The 9,903-nt window shown below is 38.4% G+C and overlaps 1 protein-coding gene across 2 annotated transcripts in view; it reads right to left on the reverse strand.

Annotated features, from left to right (window-relative positions):
* The window catches only part of NPNT (nephronectin), an 82,913-nt gene that overhangs the window by 43,430 nt on the left and 29,580 nt on the right, over window positions 1-9,903 (reverse strand). For both annotated transcript variants that reach the window (XM_023760457.1, XM_014462500.2), the window contains one exon: window positions 1,300-1,392. The gene's annotated coding sequence lies outside the window, so the exon portion shown is untranslated. The remainder of the gene's footprint in view (window positions 1-1,299; window positions 1,393-9,903) is intronic.

The raw sequence follows: 9,903 nt of genomic DNA on the forward strand, positions 1-9,903 counted from the left end.
TCCTACCATTGGACATGTCACATTTTACTGCATGGATTTCATCCAGCAGTGCAGAAACAATTAGCTATACCTTCAAACACCAGTGTTCGGGATGTGAAAACTACGTCTACAAACACGGGTTTATAGGCACACCTCAAGGAGTATCAGATACTGAAGAACAACAGTGCTTCAACAATATCATTTCTGTATCAGGTGAGGTCAAGTTCATATCTTTGAGAAAGTTAGACCCCTACATAATTGTTTCATTTGACATTTAAATGACAGGGAGTATTGCTTTAAGTAGTAAGTTAAAAACTGACTATTTTATCCTTGTATCTTTCTAGTGAATTCTAACCATACATTTTCTTTACTTCTGGGGGGGGGTGTTTTGTTTGTTTTTTGTTTTTTGTTTGTTTGTTTGTGCATGTGTGTGTGTGTGTGTTCTCCTAATGGTAGAAAGTTTTTGGTTAAAAAGACAAGCCTTGTCAGACTTGTTAGCATGAACCAGAGGATCACATTTCCAATATTTTCTTCATCCACAACTAAATTGGTAAAAAGAACATGAATTCTATAGACAATAGCTCTAAGTTGACACAGTAGGTCTTTTACTAACTAATTCTATGAACTTGGACAAGACACTTATATCCCTTCAACTAAACAATGAATATGTTATTTTTAATAACTTGATTATAATAAATACTCTACCTCCTGATGTTGTTGTAATAATGAAAACAGAGAATATATGTAAAATACCTGGTGTACTCTTAGTGCTAAATCAATGTTTGCTTTTATAAGTAACTGATGCCAATTAAAAGTAACTTGCTAAGTCCATCAAAATCTTTATTTCTCAGAGAATACCAGCTGGTCAACAGTTAAAGGGAATTTAATCACAAAATAGAAGGGCTCAAAGTTTGAAGGGGCCTCAGAATTTCAAATCAAACTTCCTACCTGACTGTGAGTATGAAGGTCTTCTCACCAAATTGGGTCCAAGGAGCCTAATAAGGCTTCTCCACTGGTTAGTGGCAGAACAAGGAGCAGCAGAATGTAAGGCTTCTAACATTACTGACACTGCAATTCTCTTTTTCAAAATGCATTTTAATTATCAGCAGTGAATGAGAAGATGAAATTCTTTTAATTGTCCTTCGATGAAATGAATTCTAAAAGATTTACCATTACTATATTTCTATCTTTCAATAAATGCAGCTCAAATATGCAGAACAATCGTCATGGAAAAGTGGCCAGGCGTGAGAACTTAACACTTTTATATCAGGCAGGAGTAGAGGGGGCTCATGATTGTTGACTGTGTCACACTCTCCCTACCTTGATTGCAGGTTTTGCCGGCATATCCAGGATGACACTTGCACTTGTTTGGTCCGATACATTCACCGTGTTTGCACTGTGGTTGGCACACAGCTGGGAAAAGAGAATATCATGCATTATTTCTAGATCAGCAAAACATCAACCATATAGTATCTACATCATGTACTAGCTTAGTAATAAAAAAAAACCCAACAACTTAGAACGTATAAAAAGTAGCAGAAATATACAAAATCACTGTGTTCTGGATTGGTAAGCACTGTCTAAACCACACATTAACACACCTGTGTTATATTCATGTGTGTGCGTGTGTGTATCACTTTGGGCTGAAAAATTGGCTGAACTTGAGGTCAATACTCTAATAGTCAGAAAAATATGTAAGACTATGCATAAACACAACTGGTGTTTGTTAATAGTTATAACTTTGCAATAACCTGTACTCATAACTTCAAACTCATTCTCTCAAATACACTGAAGTCCGTCCAGTGTGGCTCGGAGGTTGACTGTCAACTCATGAACCATGAACCAGGAGGTCTCGGTTCCATTTGGGAAGGGCACATACCCGGATTGCAGGCTAAATCCCCAGTAGGGGGTGTGCAGGAGGAAGCCGATCAATGGTTCTCTCTCATCATTAATGTTTCTATCCCTTTCTCACTCTCCCTTCTTCTCTCTGAAATATATTTTTTTAAAATACATTTCAAAAAGTTGTTCTTAATCCAAAGATATTGTTTAACTACAGATAAATTGTTTGAAGTCCAGATAAATTTCCAATTAAATAATAAAATACTATTTTATTGGAAACAGTATTCCTAAGTATAAAATGGTTTGAAATAAACACTGCAACTCAATCTTTTTTTGGAATTTCAATTTAAGAATACCTCTGTCATCTTGCTTTTTCTTAACCTTAGGTGGGTCACAATTGCTCATCAATCTATAATGGCTTTTCTATAGCCTATCACAGCAAATAAAAATATCTATTTTTCATTTACTATCTTCTATCAACTGAGTTTGTCTTTCCTCAAGACCCAAAAATGCTACAAAATCATCATTTAAATTTTTCACAGTCTTTGATTCCTGCCAAGATACTGCTTAGAATTTTTTCTGTTTACTCTCTATCAGTGATTCTCAGCTGCGGGTATTTCTGCCCCCATGGGACAACTGGCATAAATGGAGACATTTTGGTTGTCACACTAGGGAGAGTGTGCTCCTGGCATCTAGTTGGTACTGCTAAACATCTTACAATGGTCAGACAGCCCCTTCCCCCTCTCACACACCCCCCCAAAAAACAAACAAACAAACAAAAAATTATTCAGCTGAAACTGTGATGTTGCCAGACTGAGAAACGTTGCTCTGTACTAAATATGTGCATGGGGCTATGCCAGATACTAGAACAGAGAGAAAACATTGTATAGCGTGGTCACTGGTGTCAAAGAGCTTATAGTCTAGATCAGTGGTTCTCAACCTTCCTAATGCCGCGACCCTTTAATACAGTTCCTCATATTGTGATGACCCCCAACCATAAAATTATTTTCGTTGCTACTTCATAACTGTAAATTTGCTACTGTTATGAATCGTAATGTAAATATCTGATATGCTGTGTGTTTTCCAATGGTCGCGACCCACAGGTTGAAAACCGCTGGTCTAGATGAAGGGACAAAACAAGCATGTTTTTAATTTAAAGCAACATTTACTTATGAACAAAATAGGTGACACATACAAAATTTGTAAAGAAATCACGCAAGCATATCCATATAGATATGTACAGAAAGCCTTGTAGAAGAGGCTTGAGTTGGATCTTGAAGCTTGGGTAGAAAGAAGAGGGAGAAGACTACCCAAGATAAGGAGAACTGTGCAACAAAATAAGGGATACTAAGGAGGCTTGGCAAGACACAAGTGTATATGTGTGGGGGGGTGTTAAAGGCTGGTAGAAGAGTGAGAAGTAGGGAATCATGGGTGAGCGGTATCAGATGATGACGTTCCCTCAATTTCAGACAGAGGAACATACACTTTATCTATAGAAAATGAAAAGTTTAACACCGTCAGTAAAATTAACAGATAAAAATCAACACTCTGAGAATATTAGCCTAGTGATAATATGTTGAAAGGACTGGAAAAAGTCCAGTTGACATGAGGAAGGAATGATTTGTTTTTGAGACAGGAAAAGACGGGCTTCAGTAACCAGAGTGAAGAGCTGACAAGTCATAAAAACCAGAGGGAATGGGGTCAGTAGTGACCCTGAGTTCTCAAGTCCCCGACACCTGTCCCTTCCCCTATTGGCCCCGGCTGTTCTCTATTCTGGGATATGCTCCCAGTTTCTGGCAATTCTCAAACATCATTTCCTTTAAAGCTCTATTATTCCTGTGAAACTGATGTGAAGGTTATTTTTGGTGTTTTCTACGCTTCCTGACTCACCCTCACTAACCCTCCCCTCACCTGGATTCCACAGGCCTATTTGCCAGTTTTACTCCCAGGTCCTTCCTGCCTACTTGTCACTCCAACAGGACCCTGTACCACTAATGAGCCTTAGACAGTGCTGCTCAGTAGGTATTTAATTTGAAAGCTTGCAGAAGTAAAGGAGAAAAGTGGACAGTGTACATGGTAGAGAAATGTGCTTGTTTAAAATCTGATGTTAGACATGGCATGAAATTCAAAGGGAAGCCATTTTTTTCAGAACTGTAAAAATAAATGATCTAGGAGTGCCTTCCAATATAATATTTCAGTCAACTGTACACCTGATAGATGGTTTAGATGCAGTTTTTGAAACAAGTCCCACAATAAGCCATTTTTTAATGTAACTTTTTAAGTCCTATCACCAAGAAATGCAAGTTGAAAAGAACTTTTTTTAAACTAAAAAAAAGATTTTCCATAAATCTTAACAATTATATAGAGAAACAACCTGAATAAATCAGGTATCTGTGATGCACCCAGATTGCTATATTAAAAAACAAAAGAGTAAAGATCTCAAAAGCAGTAAATGTAAGTCAAGGTAATCACCTCTCAAAATAAAAGGAATTTGAAAACATCTCTAAAAACATGAGAAAGTAGTTTAGAAAGTACCACTTAAAAACATGAAGAAGTGTATTTGCAAGAGGACACTTTATGAAATAATTCCACCTGAGGCCCCAGGCCCACTGCCTTTTGACCCCCTGACCGGCCTGATGACTATCCATTTATAGTGCTTTCAGGCACTTCACAGGAACAAAAGTTTCTATTGTCCCCCTCCCTCTCGTTGTTTGTTCTCCGTGGAGTGCCCTAATCTTGGGCACATCAAATGCACACATTCCAGGAGGTCAAGGATGTTAATGTTTCCTACATGTGTAGGGAGTCAGTATTTTCAAACTGCTGTTTGCACGTCTATCCGACAGACTATGCACCAAAGTAACCAATGACCTATTTATTAGTCAACAGCTATTAAATGGGATAGGGTATTCAAAGTTGATATAACCATTTTGTCCTCTTACAAAAAGAAACTGCTCTTAAAAATGTTGTGTAAAAGTCCTTTCTCCTATTACCTTGCTGGCATGAGTGCAATGGGATTCAATAAATACGCATTCAACATTTGTTATATCTAATGTAGTCTACTAGCCAAGTGTGGATGAAATGAGAGTCACAGAGGATATAAAAAAGTACTGTGAAACTGTAATACATTGGCCAAAACTTAACAAGAGCTGCGATAGAGAGGTGAGATAAAAGGTGCGGGGGGAAGTGGGGGCAGATAATAACTGACTAGGTTCTGGAAAAGCCTCCTGCAGGATAAGCAATCTGAGCCATGCCTTAGAGGTAACTAAGAGGCAGAGACACTGGGAAGGGGGACGGAGCCTTTGAGAACAGAAGTAGAGTACTGGGAAGGACAATGAAGAAGGTTCTAGAGAGCCAAGTGAAGCTGTCACATGAAGTGCTTATAACAGCAGATGGGAACAAAAGACAGGCTAGGCAGATCATGAAAGGCAAAAACCGCCCAGTGCTTACAAACATGTGTTCCCTTCTTCTTTAAAACAGACTGGCTTGCCCTGACCGGTTTGGCTCAGTGGATAGAGCATCGGCCTGCAGACTGAAGGCTCCCAGGTTCGATTCCAGTCAAGGGCATGTACCTTGGTTGCGGGCACATCCCCAGTAGGGAGTGTGCAGGAGGCAGCTGATCGATGCTTCTCTCTCATCAATGTTTCTGACTCTCTGTCCCTCTCCCTTCCTCTCTGTAAAAAAAAAAAAAATCAATAAAATATATATTTTTAAAAAAAACACAAAAAAACAGACTGGCTTTTTTTTTTTTCCATGAGGGGATGAGTCCTCCATAGCATATATGAGTAGCCAAGCAACCAAATTCTGGCCAATTACATGTGAACAGAAGTTACGGGGAGGGGCGTTTGCAATGCCACCTAAAAAGGTCCTGACTAGTATGTCCCCTCTGTCTTCTCGCCTGGAATACAGATTTCACAGTGAACTACAGAGGCCACTTCGTGACCACAAGGTAACCTTGAGAATGAAAAAGGGGGCGGAGCAAGATGTCATAATATTAACCCTAAACTGCCATCCTAGCAATCTGGGGCACTGGTTTATCTGAACCTACTTGTTCAGATAAAGGCCCCGAATCTGGACTTAATGTGTGTTCGTTATCAAGTTGGCACATATTTTCTCTGGATACACACACACACACACACACACACACACACACACAGCACAGAAATGAGCCGATCCTAGTAAAGCAATATAATTTGTCAAATTTATTTCATATATAATGCCGTAAAATTATAGAAGTATCTAAAACATGTCATTTCTGTCTTTAAAGAATCAGACTAGAAAATACATATCCATAATGACACTGGAGGAAAGTAATTCCCAGCTTCTGTGCAAACTGGTCCACCCTTTGAGAACCGACTGCACTGTAATGTGAGCTCTCAGTAGCTGGCCAGCACACACCAACCTTTACAACCTGCTGTGGATAGCAGGCCAGGAAAAAAAAAAGAATGTGATCCTTTCTCGTGGTCCATTTTGGAGTGTTCTAAAAACATCAAAAATAGATAATACATTTGATTTGGAGGAAAGACCATATCTGTTGTTGCTACAAGTTAATCAGAAAATGCAGCATTGCTTCTCTGACCTACACATTGACCAGGGACAAGAATTCTGGGCCATATTTGACGGTCCACTGTTCTCTGGCCTCCACATATGGTTTAGCAGCTCAGTAATACAAATTAGGTGAAGACCACAGATAGTCAATGAATGACAGATTTTTTTTAACCCCAAACTGAATGCCAGGAGTAGCTGAAATGGGCAAATAATATTCAAAATTTACTTTTTAACATTCCTGCAGTATAATCTCCAACTCATTACTTTAACTAGAGGAGGAAAAAAAAAACAAGTCTCAACTGGCAAAGCAAACACAGCTCTTTTATTGTCTGTCACATATCCAAGCCACTTTGGTTTGCAATCTAATAAAATTTTACACTTAAAAATACATCCTAATGGGTGTAACTGAGGTTCTGAGAGTTGGACGATGTTTTCTGATGCGGATATAAGAGGTGCGTTATCAAGTAAGTTAGGGGAAAATTACGGTCCCGTGTCAGTTCTATAGACTATTTCTTAAATAAACTAATCACATTGGGAGTCAAGTACCAACATTGAAAAAATAAGGACATGTTGAGATGCCCAAGCAGATGATGACTCTGGAAAGCGACAAGGGAAAAGCCAACTCAACCTCAGATGTGGTTAGTAACTTGAGAAGGATTTCCTTAACGCGAATAAGATTGTCTTTCGAGTCAAATCATTTGTAATTTCTGCAATCTACATCATGTTGCTATTCATACACGGGCACCACTAAAAGCAGAACAAAGAACCTTGTCCTCCAAGGCATGTAATTTAGAAACAAAGGTGACAGAGAAGTATGTAAGGGCAGGGCAGGAGAATGAATGGCTACAAAGGTGGGAGATTTCAGAGAGCTCTCAGTACATCTAACAAGTTTCAGAGAACTCAGATATGGAAAACTCATCTGAGGCAAACAGGAGCATACAATGAGAAGTATCTTTTTCAAAGAGCAATTGACCTTGTAAGAGAGAAAGTTGCTAAATGAAGCGTGAGACAACTCATTGCTGTATGAATGGGACTTGGAAGGAGTGGAGGCAGAATTCACAGGGCCCCACTAGAAAGGGCCTTGAGCCATCCTATACCACAGGTACACCAAAATCCTGAGGAAAGCCTCCTACAGATTCTAAGATCTTCAGAGGAAAACAGCTCCCCAGCTTTCCCAATACCCTGTATGCCAGTGCTGAGTATCCTGCTTTCAAATCTAAACTCCTGCTGCAGTATAAACTGAAATTGAAGTGCCTCTGATGGTTATCACTATAAAATATTATCCATTAAATACTCTCATGAATACAAAACTCAAAACCACTTCATATGACTGATTAAATCTATCTTCACAATATCCATAGAAGGCAGGAGAGCGACATTATCCTCATTTACCGGCAGACAAGTGAAAACACAGAGGGTTACCTGACTTTCCCGATTTCAGTAAAAATTTCTTGTCCCAGATCCATGGGTTTATCTGAACCCACCTGTTCAGATAAAGGCCCCGAAGCCCAGCAATCTGAGTGCTTGGAAAGGAGGAGAGTGAGGTTGTAGTAAAACACTAAGCAAGGAAGGATGGGAGGAGTAGAGACTGTCAATGGTGATTAAAGGTATAAAGGTATTTAAGTTGCATTTCCAGGAAGGAAAAGTTGCAGGTAAGAACATAATCTACAATTTAAGGGAATTAAAGTAACCCTAATATTTCAACATAATCTCTTTACTCCCTTGCTTGTTTTGTACCAAATAAATAATGAAGTATAGAATTTCTATCTCTTCTGAAGCATCTCTACATCTATGATTTTATTTTTGCTGTCACATTTTATCTAACATTCTTTTTATTAAAAACTTAAACTATTTTTGGACTATAGTCAAATATTAAGTCAACGAACTGATTGATAATTTGGTGCATGACATTAAAATAAATAGGTTTTCTGGTCAACATAATATTGTCTTCCAAGAGCAGTCTGACAATAACTTATTTTTGTCTTTGGGAACATCCAAATCAGACACATTTCAACTCTCACTATTTTTTAAAATATATTTTTATTGATTTCAGAGAGGAAGGGAGAGAGAGAGAGATAGAAATATCAATGAGAGAGAATCATTGATCAGCTGGCTCCTGCATGCCCCACACTTGGGATTGAGCCCACAACCCAGGCATGTGCCCTGACTGGGAATTGAACCGTGACCTTCTTGTTCATAGGTCTATATTCAACCACCACTGAGCCACGCCTGTCTGGCTCAACTCTTATTATTTAATGTTTAACTCCTGAAGTAGCCCAAAGAAAATAGGTTTCTGCACCTGCATTTCTGTATCTCGAACCAACTTTTAATTATCATAATTCAGTACTATCCCTTACCACTGAAAAATCTCCTTCTGAAGTGTTGGCCTTTTCAATTGACTTGGAATTTTAATTTTTCTTTGGGTTTCCACTGTGATATGAGTGGAATTCAGATGAATGCCAAATGAGACATTCGGAACACACAAGAAAGTGTTATTGGAAGTGTGAAGTAGGTTTTTGTTTGCTTCTTTTAAGTTAGGTAGCAGTAGCAATGAGCACAGTTAGCACCCAGATCTTTGTTTCTAAATCCTATTCCACAGTGAAAGGAATCAGGACTGGGGCAGGGAGCCTGGAATATTTTGCTGTGATAAAAAGCAAGGACGTAACTCAAAGAATAAAGAAAAGATGCAAAAAGGTCTGGCTTAGAGGTGTTTCCACTGGCCAAATCTGGGATAATTTGAGCGCCAAGAAGTATAGTAATTCATAACAATTAAATAAAAAAAGAATCCATGGGTCCAAAGTGATTCAAAAAGGACAGAGCTCTGCTTCATGGAAAGATGCCAGTGAACATGTAGAAGGAATGGTAACACAATTTCACAACCACCATTGAAATAATTAATTTGATCAAAAGTTAACCGTAGGTGCTAAAACTTTCACTGGTTGGAACTTTGTTGGAGAACAGGATGTTCAAACAGTTTCAATGTGTCATCTGCAGATGACTTACTCATAATAAAAAGAAGAAGGTGCCTTTCAGTTGAAAAATCTGGTGGACAGACCTTAATCATGTGACCAAACTTAACATCCCTAATATGGAACAGACCAACATTATGCGCAATGGGAATGTCATAACATATGATCACCTCTGTAATACTCTTGCAAAAAAGGTTTCACCTGAATCTAATGACGATGAAGCCAGAGACAAATTTAAATTGTGAAACATTCTACTTGGGACTCATCTAAAGCGTCATTGTCAAGAAGAAGGAAAAAAGTGGTCTTACTGTTCTAAACTAAAGGAGACCAATGGGAATGTCAAGTAAATGCAATGTAAGATCTTTGCTTGTCTCCTGATGGAAAAGAAAAAAATCATAAAACTAATTATTGGAACAATTAGGGAATCTAAAATATGGACTGTATGTTACATAATATTTGTGTGTCAATGTTATCTTTCTTAAGTGTGATAAGGATATTGTGATTTGTATGTAAATGTCCTTGTTCTCAGGGATGCATATTGAGGTATTTAGACATGAAGTGCCATTATGTC

Source organism: Myotis lucifugus, unplaced genomic scaffold, assembly GCF_000147115.1.
Source record: "Myotis lucifugus unplaced genomic scaffold, Myoluc2.0 scaffold_182, whole genome shotgun sequence".
NCBI lineage: Eukaryota > Metazoa > Chordata > Mammalia > Chiroptera > Vespertilionidae > Myotis > Myotis lucifugus.